Below are 25376 nucleotides of genomic sequence, written 5' to 3' on the forward strand. Positions count from 1 at the left end.
AGAGGTGCTGGGGCGGGCTCATTTACAGCCTATACAGGCAGATTTTTGACCTCAGAGTTGGTTGTCCCCTAGAACCAATCCTTTGCAGTGTGAGCAGGGCAGAACCAGGATGAAGAGTATTTTATTGATGGGTTTATTATAAATTTATTTACTCTAGCATGTAATGGTGAACATTTTGATGATTTATGGTCTTTTGCTACTGTAAGCAATGTTAAAATGAATAACCCTGTATGTACACCTTTACACACTTTTTGGATTTATAAATCTTTAAAAAGCCAAATTCTTGAGGAGTCAATAGGTATATGCATTTAAAACTGCCAATTTGCCTTCCAAAGGGTTGTATCAATTTATATACCTGTCAGAATTTTATGAGAATACCTATTACTTCACATACCTGCCAACACTGCATGCTATTCAACTGTTTGATCTTGATTCATCCGTTAGGTGAAAATGGCATCTCAGGTTAGTAATAATTTGCATTTATTTTCTTATGAGTAATATTAAATATCATTTAACAGGTGAAAAGGCCATTTTGTAATTTGGTGATTTTTTTGCCAACTCAGTTCACCTTCTTTGCCCTTTTTATTTTTCTGGTTGCTGGTTTTTTTCCTTATTAATTTTCAAGAGTTCTTTGTATATTAAAATTATTCTTTTGTCTCTCATATAAGTCGCAAGTACTTTTCCCGGGTTCTCGCTTGTTTTACCATTTTCGCTGTGCAGAAATTTAAAAACTTTATGCACCAACATTTTTAATCATACTGAATGCGCTAATTTTTCAGAATGCTGTGAGGATACTGTGGGGTAATACACAAGGAAATGGCAGGCATCTGGTGCCTGCCTAACCACCTTCGATGTGTCTTTCTGCCCTTAGCATGTTTTTCTCAAGAGAATATTTTCCCGAAACACCTAGACAGGGCTTCGGCACATGGTATTCAGCTGCCTTAGATTGAGTTCCCCAAGAAACACTTTGTGTGTAGGAAGTTGATGGGGGATGCTCTCAGCATTCGTGAGAGTGAGGGAAGCAGGGCAGAGGAAGAGGTGACCTGTGTTGCAGTTGCATCCAAGGCCCCTGTCACGGGGAGCTCTGGATCTGGCTGCGCTGGGATGGTTTTTCAGCGATGTCTCAAATGAGGCAAGGAGGAAGGGGCTTGGACTACATACACACAGACCTGTTATAGAAGAGGGCTACTTCCAGGGAGGAAAGGGACCCTTGGGCATGTCACCTCCCATCAGCTAAAGATAACTCCCTAAGAGGAGGCAGACTGTGAGCCGTCTGCCAGCAGCACTCTCAGCAACTGGAACAGAAGCCTCTGGTCTGAAGGAGGACCTGGTGACACACACAGTGCTCCCTCTGCAAGCTGCTTGGCTGCCCCTCCTTGAACTCAAATCTAGTCTGAGGATGTCCCACGCCTTAGTGCTTTGCCAGCTTGTACTCCCTTCAGTTTTGAACAGTTTAAATACCTTTTCAGTGACACGAAGAAAGGGCCAGTTGCACAGTTTTTGGCCTGAGTGACCATTTTTTTCCTCCTGTCTCTCCACTGGGTCTTTCTGATTCTTCGATACCTTGCACAGAGATATGAAAGTGTGGTAAAAAGCTCCCATGCTTGCAAATAAAGTGAACCAGACCCAGCAATTAAAGAGATGAATATAGCTACAAATTTGGGGCTTTTAGGAGATTTCGGCATATATGTTTCAGCAGTGAAGGAAGAAGAAACAGGATTGCATTTAATTAGCCCAGGATCCCAGGAGGCCTTTGCTTTTCCATGCCTGTTACCCACTGAACGCCGTCACACCGCTGAGCTGGAAGCTCCTTTCTAGACAGTTTGATAGGCATTGCATATCCTCTCAGAGGACCCTTTCCAGAGCCCACAATAGCACGCCTAGCAAAACATCACCACATATTCGTAGTATCATTTCCTTTTTTAGGGCTGCTGGCTCTTACTGGAATTGGGTTTTCCTGGTGCTGGCTTTGGCTCCTGGCCACCAGCTGCTCCTGTGAGTGGAACAGGACGTATAACAAAGAGTGGAGTTTGCAGCAGATATTGCTAGTGCCCTCCCCCTATCTCCTCTCCAGGCACTGTCTTATGGATTCCCAGGGCCTGGCTCTGTCCTCAGAGTTCATGACCCCGGTTCCTTGCCCCTGGAGTGGGGATACTCTGAAAGTTCCTGTATGTAGTCACCCAGGTGCCCCAGTAGGATTGAGTCCCAGTTGCTCACAGTGAAAGCCTGCACATTAACACACTATATTCTGGCTTGCTTCCTTCCTTCTTTTACCCACTTCGCTCTCCTACTCCCCTACTGCTATTTCCTGGGATCACTTCCCAACTCGACTACTAGCATTCAAATCTTTATCTGCCAGAACCAGGCACGCTTCAAGGTGTTAAAATTGCCAGGAAAAGGGTTCCATCTGGGAAATCATGTTCAAAAGTGTATGTCTGCCTTCTCCTCCATCTTGTCCCTCTGAAGGAAAAACAAATCACCAACCCAAAACAAGCAAACAAGAACGACAACAATAAAAATCCAGCGACACCTGTTATGTTGCCACAGAGGACTTGTCCTAATTGTGTGGATTGGTCTTTGCAAATGTATTAGTTTTGACAAGGCTGGCTTCCAAAACTACTTTGCAGGCAGGATTCCAGCCCTCCTGCCTACTGATGCGTAACTTGCAGTTTGCACTATCTTCCTGACTTTTGACACCACATCCAGCACATTGTCAGTCTGATGCTACTGGGATGGAGGAAAAGGGGATCTTTGGTGGAGTCCGGAATTACTGCCAGCCATCCAAGGCTTGGTTTGATGAACTGCATCTAATTTTGAATGTACAGTTATTTTCTCTCTGTCCATATCGATACCCTGAGCTGATAGAGACTAAAAGGGGGGAAAAAACAGGGTTTGAGAGCTTTACAACTCCTACTGGAGTTGAAATGTATTTTCCTATCTGTCTTTTTGACTGGAAATTTAAATCATCTAACATTTCAGGAAATTGGTAGCCTCATAAGATAGGGAATCTGACAGTTTATGGCTCAATCTGTGTCTTTCTGTCTTTAAAGGAAAGGTAGTAAAAATTGAAATTAAGGAAAACAGATAAATACCACAGTCCTCTGATGGTGCATTTTATAATTATCACATCTGCTGCAAAGCGCTTGAAAAATGGCTCTGGAAGGCTGCCTGCGCTGCAGAATGGCTCATGCGGTGAAGAGGGGCTGGGCAGGAAGGGATGCGGGATAATGAGCTTTTTACACGAGAGTTTAACCTTGCAGCCATGAGTATTACTGGCCCTTTCTCCCTTTTGTTTTTACTGCAGTTGCTCTGCACGGTTTGAAGCACGCGAGCTTCCCTTCCCTCCACGCCCTCATCCTGGGATCGCCATGTCACAGGTCAGGAAGGAAACGGACAGGAACAGCAGTCAGTAGCCTGGTGTGTGTGCGCTGGTGAGAGAGGTAGGGAGAAGACATAGGAACAGCAGCAGCTCTGTCTTTTTAAAGTTACCATTTGCTTCTCAGATCCTTGGCAGGTCAGGAGGACGAATAAAAAATTTAAGGTTTAATTATATTAGTTACCATTATAAATAAAGATAATCATGAGAAAATATTAATTAATAATAAAATAATGGTTAAATTTGTTATGTGCCAGACACTATGCTTAGCACTTTATGTGGAATATTTATTTCATTGTAACAGTTTTCAGAGGTTGGTATTATTATCACTTTTAAAGACAAGGAAATCAAGGTTTAGCTAGAGCACAGAACTTCTTAGTAAAATCAAGGTGATTGGCTTCATCTGCCGTGTTCTGACTGCGTTCGAGCTGTGCCCTCTAGCACAGCTTTTCCAAACCAAGAGAGAGAATGAAGGGATGAGCCCCTTGCTTCCTCCTTCCTGGGTGTGCCTTCCTCCATGATCCAGACTCTTGACATCCTCTCTTTCACCCTCATCTACTCAACTGGATGTCAAATCCTTTCTGTACATTAAGATGTAAATAGCTCATCATACTTGACAGGAGGCTTTTCTCAGGGGTTCTGTATTTTCACCTGGACCGCATACTAAAACCAAGGAGCTCTAAGGACCAAGGTATTAGGGGAGGACTGTGTTGGGGGGAAGGAGGGCAGTTGGTAGGCTGGAGCTTTGTATTGGCTTGGGTTCCTCCATAAGCCAACTCTGAGTCAGCAAGGAAGGAGGTGAAGGAGACTCCAAAACGATGGATTGGGGGAATAAAGCAGGAAAGAGGAGGCAGCCACAGAAGCTGCCTTTATCAAGCAGCTACCTCTGTGGGCTACTGGAGCTTTATCTCCACTGGGGAAACCTGGTAGGCATTTATTCTTATGCAAGCACGTATGCCTCAGAATTATCATCCAGTTAGGGGGCAATGAAACTTATATTTATACACTACTCTGTTGGTCATTGGTTGAAGGTGGCTGGGTTTGGGGAGTGTAAATTCTCCACGTTTCCCGGCCTGCCAAATAGGCAGGAAAACAGGTTTCTGTGGTTAGAGAAAACCCAAAGGCAGAGAAATGCAGGTGCTGGCACTTGGAAACGAGGCTGGACGTTTCTGGTGTGGGAAGGGGAGGGGGATGTGGGCTGGTACTTGGGTACTGCCCGACCTGCTACAAGTTTCCTTGGATTCCTTGAAACCATAGCCGTGAAGTTAAGAGTTTCATCCTGAATGACATCCTACTTAGGCTCAGGTTCACCAGCATGTTTTTTTTCTTTCTAGGCACAGATAGTGAAAAGAACAAAAAGTGATACTGGGTCCAAGTTGGAGCATTGTCAGTGCGTGTCGGGGTGGTGGTGGTGGTTATATAACCGTCTTCTAAATCCTGGAGGAAAGAATACCTAACCCAGTTTTGTGTGGGTTAGGTATTTTCTGTAGTTTCACTTTTCTTAAGAAGCTTTGGTTTAAAGGCCTCAAGATCCTATTATGGCTTCTGAGCCTTTATATCATACATTTGAAATTGTCTACTGCTCTGCAGAACAGTAACCAATTCTAGGTCTTCTACTTTTTAAGGCACATATTTGTTCAAGTGACAGTGGTACGGGGTCTTCGTGTTATTCTATATGACTACTTTAAATGATAGTTACAGCACTTCCCCCCCCACTCATTGCAATGATTCCTTTGTGAGATAAATGGCTAGCAAGCATTCTGTACACAGAGAACTTTGCAGCCTCTATATGCAATTCGAATGATTTTTTTTTTTTAAAGAAACAAAATAATTCATTCACTAAACAGCTGTTTCTGGAAAGAATAGTTATTTGGCCGAATTTAAAGGTTCCCTTATATGCAAATTAATGTGTGTGTGTGTAGTCCAGATGGATATCAGCCATCATTATCAATTAACAAAAAGTAGGCATTGGGACAGTTTCTAAATAGTATGTTTTTACTGGACATCTGTGGAAGTTTGGGGGGGATTGATCTCTCCACAATCTATCTTCTTATTTTGTGGGAATTTCCCTAATGTGTGCATTTTTGTAGCTTGGTCTTTCCTTCCCCACCCCAAGAGCCAGGGCAGTCACATGAGCTAAGCTGGGACAATCAGAAGCTCCAGCTGATTTCAGTCCTTGAGCCAGCAATGCAAAGAGAAAGTTTTGGTGCGCATCTTCTACAGGAGTGGTGGGGCCAGGGGTAATGGTGGGTAAACGGTGGTGACAGCCATAGCAGTAGTGTCCAGTTGTGATGGTGTTCTGGCAGATTTTGTGTTTCCTATTTCTTGGCCCTCTGAAATTACCTCTGTTTATTCAATTAAAAAGTATTTATTGAGAGCCTGCTCTGAGATAAACACTGTTTTAGATGCTAGAGATGCAGAAGTGAATAAAACAGATATAGTCCCTGGGGTATTTTGTCAAGATATCTGCAAATTCCTCTCCCTGCATGTAGGACCTTGCAAAGTGATGTTACAGATCTTTCTCATGGAATCTATTTTTCTGCCCCTTGAATCTGAGTTAGCCAGTAGAACTGTCACAGATGTGACTCACTCAGAGGCATGAATAGCAGTTGTACATTGGAACCATGACGACCATATGAACAAGCCCAAGCTAGCCAGCTAGAGGGTAAGAAGTCACATGGAAAAGAAACTAGACAGCCCAGCCAAAAGTCAGTTGGCCTTCTGCTCCCCTGGTTAATGAATGCAGATGTTTGAGCAAGCTTCAATAAAGATCAACCAAGCCTGTCCCAGACCAGAGGACCTCCAGGCTGAGAGCCCAAATAGCCAAATTGTAGAATTATGAGCTAAGTAAATGGCTGCTGATTTTAGCCACTAAGTGTTGGAGAAGTTTATTACTCAGCCAGAGTCAACTGACATAGTCTTTGCCCTCAAGGCAGTTACATTTTAGTGGGGGAGGAGATAGTCTATAAAAATATATATCATAATCTCAGCTCGTGAGAACTGCTATAAAATTTTAAAAAGAGGGAGAAAGGGAATAGAGTACTTAGGGAAGTGTTTTCTGAGGAAAATACTTGAATGAAGTGAAGGACTGAATGAACCTTGTGCACACCTGGAGAACAGCTATTTCAGAGAGAGGGGACAATAAGAGCACATGGTCTGAGGCAGGAGCATGTTTGGTGCATCTGAAAGAGAGTGAGAAGTCAGTTGTGAATTGAGAGAGAGGACGAGGGTAAGAAATGAAGTGGGGGAGACAGCTAGGGGCAAGTAGTCACTGCAGAAGATGGAGCAATGAATCCATATTTTCAGAGTGAAAGGATCTGCTGAGACTCAGTGGGTGTCTGAGCAGTATGTATGGTTGGCAGAATGAGCAGGTCAAGCCATTTGGAAGAGTGTGGAAGAGGCATTTGGAAGGAAGGAGGAGGTTATGAAACAAGAAAAGGACAATGTAAAAAATAAAATGAACAAATAAGTTTATATACCATTAGCTCTTTGCTCTGCATACACGAATCATCAACTTTGTGATTTTTTTTCCCCACGAAACTTTAAAATGCCATACTAGCTGGTCTTTGCTCACATGCTTTTTATATCCTTCTTTCATCTCCTCCTATGCAGTGTTAGGTGCATAACAAAGGACAGTTTGAAATTTTATCCCAAGTGTAAAGTAATTAGGAAGATAAATCTGTTACATGAGAGAATCAATTCTTTCATTCAAAAATCAAACTGAAAGTTTTTAATTTTTTATATTATTCAAATCATTGCACTCTTCCACTTTGAGAGATCGTATCGAGTTTTCTGCATTGTTTTCAAGTTACAAATTGTAAAAAGGAATAATTAGTACAGTATACACAATAGTGAGTTTATATGTGGCAGAATTTCAGTTTTATATGGTTCGTCTTGTCCAGGAACACTTCAAGGATGGATCCAGATATCATATACTTTTGTGACATAGTAATTTACTGAAGAATATTCTGGTTTTCTAAAATGCTTGAGTCACTTTGACCATTCCCTGGTGTTATGAAATACGTGGCACCAAGTGGCACATGAGGGTTTCTGAAGGAGCATGCCAAAGTCAGTGTGTGGCCTGTGTCCAAGCACAGTGGCAAGGCAGAAGTGGTTATCTGAAACTAAATGTAAGAGCTACAAGATTGGGGCTCCATGGAAGAAATGAAATGGGGGACCAAACAGTAGGTCTAGGGATAGCGTGAAGAGAGTGGGGGTCAGTAAATAGGTCCTTGGTGATAAGATCTAAGGAAGGAACCAAGGATGCTTTTCCTGGGGAAGAAAATTCGAATGTGGGTACAGATGAGCTTGAGTTTTTCTTATTACCTGAGAATTATTCAAGGAGAAGAGCTAGTAGGAGGGGCAGAGGATTAGTACTGGTTCCTGGACTGTTAGGAACCAGGCAACACAGCAGGAGGTGAGCGGCAGGCAAATGAGTGAAGCTTCATCTGTATTTGTAGCCACTCCCCAGCGCTAGCATCACTGCCTCAGCTCCACCTCAGGTCATCAAGCATTAGATTCTCATAGGACCGCTGGGGCAAAGGATGTCCAGCCTCACTGTCCTCGATGGAGAGCACATTTGGGACAGTTCCATCAAACTAAATTGCTGTGGACACACTGTGATTGCACCCAGATGTTATAGGCCAGTCGCCATGTACATTGTTTTTAGTTTGCAAAGACTCTACAGACAGCACTGTCCAGCAGAACTTTCTGTGATGATGGAAATGTTCTCTATCTCTGTTTGTCTGTTAGGGTAGCCACATATGGCTATTGAGCCCTTGAAATCTGGCTAATGCCACCGAGGAGCTGAATTTTAAATTGCATTTAATTTTAATTAATAAAAATTAAAAAATTGAATTTGAATTGGCACACGCAGCTAGTGGCTTCCAGCCCTATCAGACAGCACTATTCTAGAACATTTACTTTCAGGGCCTCTGCTCCTGATCTGGTAATGGGAATATTATGGGAGGTCAGGGGCCCCATGAAAGCAGAGATTTCTTCTATTTTATTCTAAGACTTAGAACAAAGCCTGGCACATGGTAGGTGTTCAGTGAACATTTATCTAATGCAATAATTAATTGAGAGAGGACAACCAATCACACCTAATGCTCTTAGATCAATATTTATTGCCAAAGTTTTTTCCAAATTACTATCATCTTGATTCTCTTTTTGGGAATGGCTCCCTAGTCTAGGATGACTTGTGTGGAAATTTCTCTTTGAAAGCACCTTACAAAGGCCAGGACCAAGACAGAAAGTCACCATCCTGTCTTCAAGTGATTCTCCCACCTCAGGCTTAGTTGTTACATATTTTAAAAGATATATTATTTTTTGCAATGTTTATGGAAAATGTTAATGAGAAACTAAGCTAATACATTTTAAATTCTTCCTTCAGAGGAACATGACCTAGTTTTTTTTTTTTTACCATGTGAAATTAGCCACAATAATGACCACTGACTAAGTACCTACTGCGTGCCAGGTACAAAACTAGATACTTTGTAAATAGTATTTCTAATTCTCACAACAAATAGACATTTCTAACTCTGCATAGACATTTCTAACTGTGTGTTACAAATAAGGCAGCTAAGGCTGAGATATTTAATTTACTTATCGAGGTCACACGACTTCCAAGTAGTTAAATGTATGTCCCTCCAAAACCCATGCACTTTTCGCTGTACCACATTGACTCAAAACACTATATAATGGTGTCCTTCAACATGCCCAAGAGCATAGCAATGTAGAAAAGAAATAAAGTTCACTGCAAATTGCTTGTTCTGTGAATATATAACCGAAAAAAAGCAACACATTATCTTAGCTGTCTCCTTCTTCCCCCAGCCCAAATTTAATTATGCATACAATATAGAAATGACAGCCACCCGAAACATGGGCCTACCCAGTGGAAGAAAGTATTATTTATCCTAGATGATGAATTGCCCCACATAGGTAATAAATCTGAGAGAGCTTCATGAAGGAGAAGAAAGATAAGAGTTTCCATTGAGAAGCTGGAGGAGGGGGCGGATAATTATTGTGGTAAGTTTATTTATGTTGCCACTTTAGGCTTTTATGGGAAATCCTAAAAGCCACATCTCTGGAGCTGGAAACTTGGCAGGAAGACAAAAGAAAATGTTGTCCCATTTCTTTCCAAGTGGTTACTAACATGATGGCCACAGGAGTCATTCTCGTTTCAGACATGGTTGAACGTAGTGCGTTGTACTCAGAAGGGGGAAATGAGCCTAGAATCAAGGCGAGATGACTCTCTGGTCCTGCTCTTCCTGCTCCTTTGCAGCACCTGCTGGGAAGTGGTGGTGAGTTTGAATTAGAAAGCATTGCACAGGGGTCGAATGAGTTGTCAAAGGACCCCAGGTCAGTCTCCAGATTCCAAGTCCAATCCTTTTTGAACAACACCACTCTTAAGAACCAGTCCAACCATGACTGTTCTCCACAATGCCTCATTCCCCTTACCCCAGCCATGATTTTTGTCATGCTCTTTATTTTTCTCAGTTCTTCTCTGGAGGCATAATTATCCATGTGTTTAAGTCCTGAAGACATGCTTGTCTGCCATTTGTCATTATCACTGCTATCTTCCTAATCACTGCCAACCTCCTAGTAGATCTGTCACTTAGAGACAACAGTTGTGTGATGTGCCTGCTGAGATGTACTGTAACATTTTTTGTGGGGGAGTGACTTGTGCCATAGAACTCTAGGAGACTTCTGGAGAAAGAGCAGGAACCACAACAAAAGGTGTAGTTGCCGTAATCTGTCACTGTTTCTAACATTTATTGAACCCTTACCATGAACTGTATCTGGTGTTAAACACTTTAAGTGCACTGACTCCTCTAATTCTCAGATTATACCTATGAAATAGCTATTAGTATCATCTGCCTTTTCCAAATAAGGAAACTGAAACCGTGTCCTGCTGGAACCTGGTGCTGAAGTGAGGTGTCAGAGTCCATGTTCCTGCCTGGGCCTGCTGGAGTCACGCTGGACCTCCTTGCTCACCCAGGGCCCCTTCTGACTCATTGTCCCCTGACTCCAAGGGAGTATGTTAAGGCAAGAAGTTTCATGGTCAAATGATCAGCTCACCATGTCTGTAACTGTGCCTTACAGTCTACCATGAGCTTCTCACCACAAATTAAGCTTTGCTGTTTCTAAACACTCTCTTTAAAAGCCAAGATATGTTCACAGCTCAGGAACAAGTAGAGTCTTGGAAGTTCATTGCTATTTGGCATTTGAAGTCCACTTCCCCATCAAAGTCATGGTATAAACATGGGTCAGATTCCTACACTGGCGCCTAATCATCTGTCATCTTTTAGCCCTAATGTACCTCTCTTTTGGTACTAGTACTGTCGTGATGTTATTTCAACTCCATCTCAATACTGTTTAAACATTGTTTCATGGGATACCATGATTTGGTATGCCAGACACATATCTTTGTTCTTTCAGCAATGGGGCTGGGGACTGACTACCTGGTCTTCCCTAAGAGTGACAATAGGTACCCCTTGCCCTGGCCTAGATAATAAGGATCCATGGCACAGGGCCCTGGTTACACTGGGTTTCCAGCCTTGGTAGAGGTACCAAGGAGAACCCGTGGGAACATTGGGGAGGCAGGGTCTTAGGAAAAACAACCTAAAGCTGGGTACAGAGTCCAACTATATGATCTGGCAAAACTTAATAAAATTAACAAATTCTTTCGACCCAGTAGTCCCTGCAGAAATCTTCCCTCAGAAATAAAAGAGTAAAATAAGGATGCACGAGTGCACATACACACACATTGGCACTGGTTTTTGGTTATAAAATCTAGAAAACAACATAAAAGTCAATCAACAGGCAAGTAAATTATAATACATGTTTAATATGGAATATCATGCACCTATTTAATCTAGTTAGATTTGAGGGTATATCCACAAGTTATCATTAAAAGGGAAAAGAAACCTGAAGGATGATATATATCTTCTAAGTCAAGTTTTGTAAAATGGCATCAATGACAACCGAAAGCAAATAAAAGGACTCTGCCCTCTCTGTGAATATATGATTTAGAGTTAGTGTGAGAGTGGAGAATCAGGTGGGGTGACTCACATCAGAGGCCAACATTGGTGACCTCAAGTGGCAGAGGGAGGTTTTATTTTCTTTGTGCCTCTTTGGCTTATTTCATATTTTTTAGAAGTACCTGTTGCTTTTATAAGTATAAAGATGGAGATAATAGTAGTTCTTAGACTAACAGGAGCTCCAAAGATACCTCGAAAAGCAGAGGAAGCAGGAATAAAATGGAGGAAGGTGAGACATTCCTGAGGAATAGCAACTTCTCTACAGTATATATTCCTATAGGTAGAAAAATAATCTTATATCATACCTATAGTTTCTAGCACCATATCTAGATCAAATATTGCCAAGGTGTTCTGATCGGGGAGCAAAGATCAGCTCTAATTTCTCCCCCCCCACCCCCACCCCAACACATATACACGGGATGGTGTGACAGGCAGGAGTCTGAGAGCTCTAGAGGATATTATTTTTATATATAAGGCATTGATAAGATGGCATGGGATTTCTTTTAAATTTATTTTTCAATTACAGTTGACATACAACAGTTTCATGTGGACATGGGATCTTTAGCTAAAGATGACTCCTTGGAAGGGGCAGTTTGTTAAGCCATTTGCATCTTAAGTGAGACATAGCTTATCAGAACATTCTCTTACATTCCTTTTCCATGATTTGGCAGAGTGACCCAAGAAACATGCCAAATAGAGACCAAATAATACTTATGTTAGGTGATGTATATCTTGTTGAACAAACATTTCCCAGCTCTGTTAGAGTATCAAAGAATCATCTGTTCTTTTTGATATTTTGATAACATAATATCATCATCATCATCACCATCATCACCATCACCACTAATGCGCATTGAGTGCTTATGTTCCAGGCACTCTCTAAAAGCTTTATATCCATTATCTCATTATCTGCATGGTGACCCTATGAGGTAGACTCTATTATTATCCTTATTTTACAGATAGGGAGATAGAGCCAGGATTCAAACACACGCTGTCTGACTCCATAACCTACACTCTTAATAAACTTAGGAGATTAGTTGTTACCACAGATTTGGCAGGGTTCAAACCAACCATCTGAAATCAAATAGTGATGAATGTAAAGTAACGTATTTGGGTTCCCCCCAAATCAATTCATTCGTCTATGCAGAGGTATGCCCAGATTGGAAACAGCCTCTGTGAAAAGCTGCTGAGGGTTTTTAGCTGATCACGAGCTTAACCTGAGCCAGCAGTGTGACACGGCTATTAAAACAAAAGTCTCATGCCACTTTAATAGAAGTCCAGATTATAAATGTTCTTAAGTGACGAGCCTGTCGTACTCTGTTGTTCAAAACCCATCGGGTTTTTCCTTTGGATAATACGTTTTAATGATAAGCATGTACAAACGGGAGTGAGTCCAGAGAAGCATGACAAGGAATTTCCAAGCCAGTCTGAGTTTGTACTTACTCTCTGCCGGGTGCTCCATTGAATACTTTACATGCGTTGTCTAACTTATTTCGCACAAGAGCTCTAGGAGGTGCGTACTGTCTTTCACAGAAGAGAAAATGAAACGTGAGGTGCTCCAGAATCTTGCCCTGGGTCACACAATCGATAAAGGGAGAGCTGGGATTTTATACCATGTTTGTCCAAAACCTGAGTGTAGGCCAGTGCCTGTAGCTGGGGCCCGGGAGGCAGTCGTCTGCAGGCAATGGTAATGAAGTTCAGGATGAGCCCAAGGGAAATGAGACTTTGAGAAAAAATCTAGTAATTGTCTTTTGGCATTTTAATAAATGTCTTACAAAGACATATTTTGTTTGGTCCACATAGTTGTTGCTATTGTTTGTTTTCTTTTTAAGGAGAATTTTATATGATGATCCTTATATGAAATCATATATAATTTTATATAATTTTCTACTTAAAAAATCGAAAGCAACACTAGATGTGCATATTTGGCTTCTGTAACTACAGAGCCTTTCCTCCAGTTAAAAGGCACAGGCTTGCCATTTCATTACAGTGCCCACGATGCCGTATGGAATCCCCCACCTATAAACTTGACTCCTTTAAGTTATCCAGCTGGCTCCAGGGGAGAAAGAAGGAACGATCATGTTCTTTCCTGTTCCGGAAAGTTGTAAGCAGAGGGGAGGCCAGTTCCTCTAGCAGAAGCCACTTCTATCAAGTAGAAGTAGTCACAAATTTAAACCAAGAGCTTCATGAGGCAGTAAGGATTTCATCTGCAGAAGCAATCAAGTGAACTTTGAATCTGTTAGAGATTCTGTGTGAGGTTAAGAGGCTGAAATGGATGACCTCTATAATTCTACTGTTCTGTCCTCACTTAATAGGCCCTTAATATCTGTCTTTAGGTTTCGAGTCCCAGCTAGAACATTTTCTTGCAGGGCTATTTTCTTTTAGGAAAATAATACCTAACAACTGGAAAAGATAATTGGTGCTGTGTTTGTATGTTCCCCACCAAACAGATATTATCTTCATGATAAAATATAAGCTACAAAGAGCAGATGACTGTAGCCAGGTATTTTCTTCTGTCAGGATTTTCTTTGCCTTCAAGTAGCTGGATATTATTTTCCATTAGTTAATTTTCCTTTAAGCTATTGCAGGATTCTTGTGGGTGGACATTTACAAATAATGTTTGAATTCCCAGTAGAAAAGGGGCTTCTCGAACAAATTTAAAACTGACATTTTTGAAGGGTTTGAAGAGGATGCTTACTAGGTAGGCTCATCAAATAAGAAAGACTAATTGTAGGGACAATTGTAGATAGATTTTCTTGTTTATAAAACTTCAATGAATAAATGCTATTATGATAGTTTGAAAATAGTGACATGTAACATCTTTTAATTTATATAACTAAGTTTAAAATTTAAAGTTGTCTGTAGTTATAGTACATGTGGGGACATATGTGACACATGTGACAATGTGTGGATGATATGTCTACAATAAAAATAATACTTAAAATTTGTATTGTCCTTTTCAAAGCCCCATCACACCATTGGATTTAATTTGCATAATAATTTTGTTTGATATTTGCTCAGTTAACATATATCCTTACAGAGTTCTGTCTTGTTATAGTGATTGGTGTTCACATGATGTCCCCCTAACAAGGATGGCAGTTCTTTCATACAAAAGAGGTGTCTTCTTTATTTTTCTCCCTTATAGCCCTTAGCTGAGTAATTTAAGCCTGATAAATTTTGTTGAACATGTAAGATGACCATTAAAACTTTAAGTGCTATCAGACTTTCCCACTAGCATGCATAGAACACCTAAATTGTGCCATGGTCCTTAAGTTGGAGCAGGAAAGGAATGTAAATGAGGAAAGCAGAGGCACATGTAGCAACAATGTAAACACACTGATCAATGCCAGGTCACATTTGGCCTCAGAACTAGGGAGAGGAAGTGCAATGGCTCCATCTGTGCTTACTACGGTCATGTGTTAGCATGCTTTTCTATATTATTGTATGTACCTGGATTGCAGGTAGGATCCTATAGGTGAATTACACTCTGCTAGTTAGATGCACTTGTGTCTTGTGTGAGGTTTGAAAGGCGGAATTGGGGTATCTTTCTCTTCCTGTTTCATGTGACAGAGAAGTCTGCAGATTGTAGACAGGCAATTGTAGTGTGGCCTTCTGATCTTTGGATTGCTGATACAGCATTGCATTCTTGGAGAGCTAGGGATCAAGATTTTAATGTGAAATAAGTTGATTTTTAAAATACATCTTGGATTTGAGAATAATTCTATACTTACATAAAATTTGCAAAGAGAGTTCTCATATATCCCATACCCAATCACCTCTATTATTAATATCTTATGTTGTATGGTACATTTGTTAAAATTATTGAACTAATGATACATTATTATTAAACAAACAGCCATACTTTATTCGGATTTCCTTGGCTTTCACCTTATATCCTTGTTCTGACTGAGGATCCAATTCAATGTACCGCATTACGTTTAGTCATCATGTCTCCTCTTGGCTGTGACAGTTTCTCAGACTTTCTTTGTTTTTGATGACCTTGCCAGTTTTGAGGATACTGGCCAGGTATTGCGTAGAAGTGTGCTAATCGGGGTTTATCTGACGTTTTTCTCATAATTAGACTGGGGTTATGAATTTTTTGAGAGGAAGACTGTACAAGTAAAGCACTCTTCTCATCACATCATATCATCATGACTTGTCACTGATGATATTAACTTTGATCACTTGGCTGAGGTAGTGTTTGTCAGGTTTCTCCACTGTAAAGTTACTCTTTTGCTCCCTTTTCATACTGTATTCTTTGGCAGGAAGTCACTATGCACAGCCCACACTTAAGGAGAGGAGAGTTATGCTTCTTCACCTTCTTGAGGGTGGAGAATCTACATAATTTATGTGAAATTCTTCTGCTTGGAAGATTTTTCTCCCCCATTTATTACTTTATTCAATCATTTATTTAAATCAGTATGGACTCATAAATATTTATTTTATATTTTGAGTTATAATTCAATACTATGTTATTTATCTTGTTACTCAAATTTTTTTAACTTTGGTCTTTGGGAGCTCTTTCAAGTTGGCTCCTGTGTCCGTTTGCATAACATTCTGTTTGCTTTCTTCGCGCTTTCTTATTTCTTGATACTACAGGATACTTCAGGCGTAACTTGTGTATTCCCTGCCCCAGGCCTAGAATCAGCCATTATTCAATTGATTTTTAAATCTCGGGTGTGTATATAGATGCACACACATATGCATGTGTGTGTGTGTGTGTGTGTGTGTGTGTGTGTGTGTGTATACATATATATATATGTATATGTATATATATAATTTAAGTAATGGGCAGAACAAACAACATATTTCTGTGGACTGGATTAAAGCTGTATCAACTCTGCTGGCAGAGACCTTTTCCAGACTCTTCAATCTTACTCTTGTGTGTCCATCTTCCCCTTTCTAGTTCTTTCTCTTCACCTCTAAATCCAACCTGTTCTCATTCTCTTAATTCACATTAAAGATGACTGTCTGTGGTTCTTTTATTTAAAAGCAGTCAGATATTAAGATAAATCGATCACTGGGCAAGCATGGTAGTAGATTCAGAAGAAATATAGTAATCCCACATCCCCTCTCCTCCAAAAAAGGAAAATTCACTTGCAAACAGAAGGTATAGATAAACCAAGATTCGATTTGCAATAAAACCACAATGTAGTAAGTGCCACACATAGGCAACACACATCTGTGAAGTCAAGACTGCACAAGATAAGAGCAAGCAGTGTTGGCTGTGGGGACCGGCGAGGGACTGGTGGCCTCTGTGGCAAATGGAAGAGTGCTGGCGTCACCTAAGCAGGCGGCACCACTAGTCAGCCCTATGTGATTGTTCCCTGCAGGAAATAGGGCTCAGAGTTGGCAGATCTTTTTATTTTGAACAGAAACTCAGACATTCTACCTCCCTGCCCCCTCCCGCCCCAAAAGACATTTTGAAATTCAAACATCTTTGGATCATCAGTTTGAGACCTTGGCAGGGAAGGGTATTGCTGATGTGCTTGCAGTAGAATTTTAAGCATCAGACAGTTTCTGGAGCTTTTCCTAGACCCAGGGTACTAGTGGGAGCCCCTGGTCAGGCTGCACGGGCTTCCGCTCCCACCTAATGGCAGGCCGACTCTGGCCCCTTCTTGTAGTTCTTTGTCGGTACCACCATTGGAACCATAAGACTTAACAACTTGGCTAGCAGATGTGCTGCCTCGCTCTGTTTCCTGCATTCTTTTTTAATTTGATGAAAACATTCTCAACCATCACAGCCTGGCTGAGGGGCTATGGAACTCGGGATTGCAGTAAAATAACGGTCATTACTAACTTAGACGGGCACTTAGAGAATAGTCGACTTTGTATACTTGGTGAGTAGAGCTTTGTGGCACAGAACCAAATCCTTCCCTGCTGATCCAGTGCCTGGGAGCCAGCCCTCCTCCCCCCAAGACTTGCATCTGGGGGCCCTCAGCCATCATCCCTCCTGAGGCTGAGTCAGGCCTGTAAAGTTTTCTGTTGGCACAAAGAAAGCCATGTTGAGAGGCTCAGCCACTGGCTGATTGTGCTTCCCTCTCACATGCAAGCTCCCAAAGCCTAATAAGCAGCCAGGCTAAAGGGGATCGCGAAGAAACCACCTGCCCTGCTGTTTCAGGATTAATGGAATCAAGTGATGCAGCAAAAATACCATGACAGAACCTTATGCTTTCAATCCTCTCAGTGTCAGTTAGCTAAAGAAACCGTAAACAAAAAGGAAGAAGAAGAAAACAGCTGGTGGTATAATCCCGTTCTGTTCTTCAGAAGAAAGGGAGAGGGAGTCCTTATTTTCACATCTTAGAGAACTCATTGGTGGAAACATCTAGGGAAATGTCTGTGTGTGTAGTTGTAACTCCAACTTTATTGTGAGACATTAGAGCCAGAATTTAGCCACAGCTCCTCCCTTTTTAAGGTGGCCCTTTGTGACCTTGAGAGAACTTTACTTCAAACAACTCCATTTCGGGGATTTCACAGCTCCTTATAAACCGGGCAGTTAGAAGCACATTCTGTTTCTCCTGCTTCAAGAGAAGAGAGACCAAGGCACTAAATAAATATGGGCCATCCGATGTGGTTGGTTGGCGACTAAGAGCACAAAAGCAGAGCCTGACATTCGAGTTACATCTACTGGCAAACAATCCTCACTATTTCTTGACAAGTATCACATTTTGTTCTTGAGGGAGGAACTGTAGTTTCAACTTTGTTCAAAGACATAGAATCAGGCCCTCAAATGTGCTCTCAGCAACGCTGGGGTTTGGAGAAGGTGACAGCAAGTTGGAAAAGCCAAGGATGTTAATGGCTAAGGCAGATGAACAGGTTATTCACTTTCTTTTTGAACTCTATAATCTTCCACCTTCTGGGGATTATATTCCCCCTCCAGAGGAAGCGAATTGGCCATGGTTTAGAGCCCAGAAGCTGGCAAAAGCCTCATTCGGGGAGTCTGTCCTGCTGTCACTTAGCTCCAGGCTTGTTTAAAAAAGAATTGTCTCAAGCTTGTGCTCAGAGCTAAATGGACTTGGAATGGTGACGAAAACTGGAGAAACAGGAGCTGAACCCAGGATGAAATTATTATGATGCCAAGTATCTTTTCTGAGAAAGTCTTAAATTCTGAAAGTCCAGTTTAGAGTTTAGGAATTACAGATCTGTAATAAATATCATGGCTGAGTCATGATGTGGGAAGTTAGTTTCCAGCTTTTCCCAGTAAATGTTATCTAAGTCTTCTTTCATGTTAAAAAACAAACAAACAAAAAGTAGTATTTATCATAAAATCATTTAACTCCAGATACCAGAACTTTTGTGGCTGAATATCACATACTTTATTTAGGTTAATAAAAGTGAACATTAATTGAATATTCACTGTGTGAGGGGCATTGCATTGAATTAGCACTTTACATCAATGGATAAATTGAATCTTTACAATCCTGTGAAAAGAGTATTTTTATACCTGTTTTACAGATGGATAAACTAAATCTCGAAGATGTTAAGTAATGTGCCTATGATGGTGCAGCAAATGAGTGGCAGAGCTGGGAGTCGAACCCAGGGGTGTAGGCCAAAGGCTCAGGCATTGACTGATTAGTACCTTAAGGCCCATTGATTAGAGTGGGGACTTCTCCACGTATTTCTGTTAGTCTATACCACACCCTTTCTCTGAGCTCCAGCACTACTTCTATGTAGAATTTTAGGTTTCCTGTTTGGGAGGACTTAGAAGGTCAGGCAACATGAATCTGAACACATCCTCTTTGTAGCGATAATACCCAACTGACCACACAGCAGGACCACAAACTCGACTGTGAACTTTCTGTGCTTTCTACAGATTTTTGTTTCAGTCCAGTCTAGCAGCAGTTAACTGAGTTAATTAAGTTTAACACAAACCAGAATAAGTTAATGAAGGGTCTATTCTATCAGTCTCTGTGAATAATGGAAAAGTACTTAGCAGTACTGTTCTCTCCAATGAGGAGTGAGGGTGAGTGCTAAAATGAAGCCCATGTCCTATAAAATCCCAAAGTGTAACTTTTTCCATTAATCTCCCCATTGATTTAAAATGGTTGTTATCCCAGCCTCACTTCTTTCCAGTCCTCAAATCCTCAGCAATTTATTTTCCCTTTACAAATTTTCTTTCTACAATCTCCCTTTGTAAAGGCACATGGTGTCCCTGCGTTGGCTTTCAGCAGCAAATAATAGAGGAATCCTTTTTTGGAACTTTTTTGCTGCCTTTTCAAAATAACACCTTGGAATTTTAAAACTCTAATCTCATGTTGGTAGTATGTTAATTAGTATATTAATTAATTGTGGCCAGGTACCTAGATTGAGAAGAATACTAAGATGCTCACCTGATAGTAAAAGTTGAAGCCCATCAGTAAGGGAATGACAAAACAAACTTTAGTATGTTTATGCTATAAATGTGGTAGCATAGTTAAAAATGAAATACAAAGTAAATTATAACATAGAAGGGCAAAAACACAGTGTAAAATGTATATAAGTATTTTTTATTTCATTTGTATAAAAAGCAATTACCAAGCAATACTCTATCTTTTCCCTGTGAGTATACATACATGGATGCAAATGAACATAACAAGGTCTGAAAGATGCACTATGTACCATACCAGTACCCTCAGAAAGGAGAGAACAAAGGGTACCAGGAATGAGCGGTGTTCAAGGGGATGTGAGCCTTATGTATATTGTTCTAATGTGGAAGGGAAAATGTACTTACAGATTTCCTATGTAATTAAAAATCCATTTAAAAAAAATTTAAATAATTTCAGCTTTAAGAAAGGTCACAGTAGCTTCTGAATAGGAGACTTCTACCTATTTCTTGATGTATACAACCGCTTTCCACTTTTATTTCCAACTAGGATTAGAATTAAGATGTGAATTTCCCTAGCCTAGGGCACAAGGAGAGCTCACCAACCAGTGGAGTATGAGTGAGAGTTGCTAGGAGGTCAAGTTCTGTTTGCGAGATGGCAGGGTGGCAGGCTCAGAGCCGAGGAAGCCCATGTCCCAGTTGTGCCTGAGGTGTGATACTCTCAGCCTACTTTACAATTTCATCAGGCAGGAGGTGGGGGTGGCGGTGCCCTGGCTAAGAGTTCAGTCTCTAAGGAGTTTTCCCGGTTTTAAAACTTTTATTATTTTCGTTGGAGTCAATACCCTGAGTCCTATCCAAGCAGCTCACCTCTTTGGTAAATTGTTATAGTCCAGACACTTCTTGGGCAGACAAAGCAAAACAAAATGTCAAGCCAAGAAGAAATGCCACTGCAGCAGTCACAGTATGCCTCATTATTAATGACACAACAATTTGTGAATTCTGATGACCAAGAACACACGTCATCTTAGTTGAAATACAGTCCAGAAAATCAAAACCTGCAGGCATTTATCACCCATTCTGCCAGAGGACCAGGCCTTTTGGGACTCCCCGTGGAAATGACATGGCCATAAGTTAGTGGCCCCATGTACTCTGTGTACTTAAATGCATCTGGAATGACCCATTGCTGTCACACCACCTCCAGAGAATGTTCTACTAAATTGCTGAGCTAGGGGAAATGAAGGAATTGGGAAACTGGGTAAAAATCTGGGCTGGGTGATCTAAGGAAAGGCAGGGCTGGGGATAAGGCAGGAAAGTAAGCCACGATGGTGCAAGGAAGAGAAGGGCGAGTGGCAGAGCCAAAGTAGGGAACATTGGAAGCTGTAGGCGATCTGGAGTGAAAAGAGATGGTGAAGGGGGTAAAGTAATACCCTCCACCCCAGTGCACCCTAGACTTAGAGAGGTTGTTGAGACGAGCTGCTATATCCCTCAGGTTATTTTTAGTTTAGGTTCAGCCCCTCTCCCTCACCGCATTGATCTCTATGACCCAATGCCACCTACATAGCATACTCTAAGTGACCATTAGGTACTTTCTGTGCCAGCTGAGATGCAAAACTAGCATCTTCGCTCCACTTTCAACCAGATCACTGTCCTCCAGTTTTTCCTCTGTAGATATATAAAGCTGCCCCAAACAGGCCCACATTCAGACTTTCGTGGGTTTAGAGGCTTTGCCTTGGTGGGCCCCTCCTCCTAAGACAATGTTAAAAATTAAATTTTATGATTGCATTGGCATAAAGGCAAATAAGTAATGTTAAATATTAAAATACTTTCTTTGACCTTACAGTTCTTTTTCTTCCTACCGATTTTTAAAGAAATTAGAACATTTTTGTTGATTCCATCCCCTAAAGTATTGTGGGCCCTAGGTACTAGACTGCTGTACCTAATGCAGAAGTTAGCCCTGCCCCAAAATGAGTAGCACTTTGTTTTCTCCTGTAAATAAATTTAACCCTGATTTACAAGCTTTCCAGGAACTCATAATCTGGCTTTTCTGTGATTTTAAGTTCCTTGCTGTTCTTTTTGCAGTGCCTTGCTCAAAGAAACCAACAGCAAACAAACAAAAATAGTGGGGGAAAAAAAATCAAGGCATTAGCAAGTTTTAAAATTAGATTTTAGTGCCCTTTGAATCTCAGGGGATTTACCAAGATAAGATAGAAAATCAACTATCTTTTAATGAGTAATTATATGCCATTCTCATGTTCCTATAAGTCTCTGTGAGTTAGCTACTATGACCCTTTTAAAGGATGCCCTTTAAGCAAGGGCGTCGAAGTGTTAAGTAACATGCTTGAGGTCACACAACCGAAGTTAAAGCTTCTCAGATTGAAGCTCTGCCTGTCTTTCCCTTCTGCTGCACTTGCTGCTCCCTCTGCCTGGAATGTTATTCCCTCAGATTCTGACTCTGGCTGGCTCTTTCTTTCTTGTAGGACTCAATTTATGAGGAACCTACTCAGAGGGAAACCATTAGGTCATTCTTGATCGTATCATACAGTGGTAGTGACTGGCACTGTGTTTATGATGATCTGGCATTCTTTCTTATTCTCTTTCTCTCTCGTATATGTATTTGTATTGTGTATCAGTCTGTCTGTTTCTTCCTATCCCTAAGCCCTACCCAGGTATAAGAACTACATGACAGCAAGGAACTTTTCTCTCTTGTTTCTGTCTTTGTAGCACAAAACATGTGGTCAGTGAAGAGTCGTTGACTGAATGACTCAGAATCCAAAGCCTGAATGCACAGAACCACCACTCTACACTGCCTCTGTGGAAGCTTTCTTTTTCCTTTACTTAAATTTGATACAATTCAGCACATTTTAAGTTGAGGTAAGTGTTGTCTTAATGAATAACTCAAAAGTTCCAAGTTCATAAAGTTCACGAGCTCAAAGTTCGCAAGCTACGTGAATTTTGAGAAATTGCTTTGCTTTCTTATGGCTTGATTTCTTAAAAACAAAACAAAAACAAGAAGGGCAGAACAATATCTCTCATTCTAAATATAAGAAATAGCGAAAAAATAAAATGCATATTTATGGTATACAAATGATAATATTAATGAAGTTAATATTGTTTTCACGAAATACTATCAAGACATTACTCACCACCAGTGTTATTAAATAAAAAATATTACAGTAAGCAATAAGATCTGAGATGGTCCATTATGAGGTGCTTTCTGGAGAGAGCTCTAAAAAGCTGGAAAGAAACAATGACTCAGCCAGTATTACTCATCTCTGATGCAAAGAGCTATGAGCTCAGGGCATTGATTTCACATCCAATGTCGACGTTATTTGATGCTAGTGGAGGACTCCTGTGGCCTGACAGTCCTGTCTGTTTGTGAGACAAGACTCTCCAAAGAATTGTATAAAATCAAAAATGAGAGATTTGGGGGGCTTCTTTAGATCTGCCACATAATTTAACCAAGTCTAATGGCCAGACACCAGAACTTCTTCTACTCCAAAGATTCCTTCTGTGTTCAGAGGGTAAGGTGAGAGCCAGAGCCTGGTCAAGCACTCCTGTCAACTGCCTTTGGAGTCCCGGTAGGAGTTCTGCACAGCAGGGGAGCATCCTAGTGTCCTGACAATGATTCTCTCAAGGCAGGAACCATCTCAGGGCCCAGATCTGTCTGCGTTGACACTGATTGCCTGATGGCTGCTGAATTTTCACTTGCATAGTCATTGTTCTCTCAAGGTCCAACTCATTACTTTGCAGAGCACTTTGGAACACATAGGATCTAATTCTGTTCCAGGATGACAGTGACTGATAAATATTTTAGGTTGTGATTTTTATCTTGTTTCATTGGGATTTACATTTATAACTCTTTTGAAGCATATAAAAGTAATATATTCAGAGAAGGTATTTTCCAGTTAAACACATCCATGTATGTATATTTGACTCTCCAAAAATATCCTTTTGTAACTGCTATCTTCAAAGAAGTCAGCCAACATTAACCAGACAGCAGTGTTGGCAGGTGGCTTTTCTAGTGTAAAGAGCATAACTGAGGAGGCTGAGCGACCCCTCTCCAGTGCTAGGTTGGAAAGCCCCTCCTGGCAGTGGTCCGGCCTGCTCCGCTTGCTGTGCTTACAGCATAACGCACATTTCTTATTCTGTAAGAGAAAGCTCGTGAAATTGTCTGCATCAGCATGAATCCTAGCACTTATTACTGTATCGTCCTCAAGCCTCAGCTTTTTTAACCGTAGTGGTCAGGGCATCAACACACTTCGGAATTATTGGTATATATTTTGCATAAAGAACCTTATATTTTATTAATTAATTCTTCAGGAAAAAAATGTGCTTTGATGACTGATTCTTTGGGAGGAAATTCAATATCTCATTAGAGATCATTAGTAGTTTAATAGAAGTTTATATATCAGACCAACTAACATTCGACATTATGGCATGGGAAGTTCTTTCTCAATGGGACATCACTTAGGAAGATGATAAACCCAGGACTGTCTTTGTTTTATTTTATTGTTTTTCTCTTCTAACAGAAATGCAGGTAGATGAGGAAAGTGAAAGATAATCGGGCTTACCAGTATCTCCTCAGTAGCTGACCCAAGTTCTCAGTTCACTCATTTCTCTTATTTAAGGCTTTGACAAGGTGGTGAAAAAAACAGTTATGTTTCTCTTTATTTAGCTGTCTAGGGGACCTAGGAAAATAATATCTCAAGCAAAGCTATATGGCACAAAAAGTTTGACCTGAAAATCAGTCCATTCTTAGTTGACAGGCTAAAACAAACAAACAAACAAACAAACAAACAAACAAACAGGCTTGCATAAGCATGTCAGTGAGGAGGAAGTGACTTGGTTCCAAAAAGCTTGCCCGTTCATTCAAAAGAGGCCTCACAAGTTGTTTCATATTTTCATTGATTTTTTTGCTGGTCTATCCTGTTCACCAACACCTTCATTTCACTTCTCACCAGACATGTAGACCTCTCTCCTTTCTCTTTTACTCTTTTATGTTTAGGATACAGGTCTAAAGTTTTGCTATGGCTAAAGGCCGACCAAAGACCAAAGCAAAGAATTATGACAAAATTCAAGTGTTTGAGAGGTGTTGTGGTACAGTGACTTTGATTTAAAGTCAGACTGTAATTACTTGCTTCATGATCTTGGAAAAATTATTTAAACTTCATATCTTCGTTATTATCTTTTGTGTCATTGTGTCTACTCAGATGATCATGGGTTCCTCCCACACAGCAACCCTCTCCTGTATAGTGCCCGACATGAGGCCCTGCTTATGGGAGGGATCCAATAACATGACTGTGATATAGAGTCTTAAATATGTGTTATTCTGTTCTCTAGGCTTTTGCTTAGCTTTATTTCTTAGTATTAGTACAAGTAAAAATATTTCTCTACTACCTTAGAACAGTAGATAGATTTAGAAAAAGTTTGGCAATTTTGGTTAATCTAATCAAAATTTAAATATAATGAGAAAACTTGCATCTTCAGGACTTGTATTATAAATGCTAGGGTAAAGCAGTAGAGATCCATTTGCAAATGAATTCATACCATTTTTCATGTCTCTTTGTTTTTTCATTAATCATGTTCACCTAAAATAGGGTATACCCTTGTGAACCACTTATATCCATTCATTTAGAATTCACCTAGAGATGTCTAT

At 40.7% G+C, this 25376-nt stretch overlaps 1 long non-coding RNA gene across 1 annotated transcript in view; it reads left to right on the forward strand.

The window, feature by feature from the left end:
* The window catches only part of LOC120590854 (uncharacterized), a 155318-nt gene extending 132746 nt beyond the window's left edge, over nt 1-22572 (forward strand). Inside the window, exon 8 of the long non-coding RNA XR_005649783.1 lies at nt 22442-22572. This is a non-coding gene — a long non-coding RNA (uncharacterized LOC120590854). The remainder of the gene's footprint in view (nt 1-22441) is intronic.
* The last annotated feature ends 2804 nt before the right edge of the window (nt 22573-25376 follow it).

Source organism: Pteropus medius, unplaced genomic scaffold (assembly GCF_902729225.1).
Source record: "Pteropus medius unplaced genomic scaffold, Ma_sr-lr_union100, whole genome shotgun sequence".
NCBI lineage: Eukaryota > Metazoa > Chordata > Mammalia > Chiroptera > Pteropodidae > Pteropus > Pteropus medius.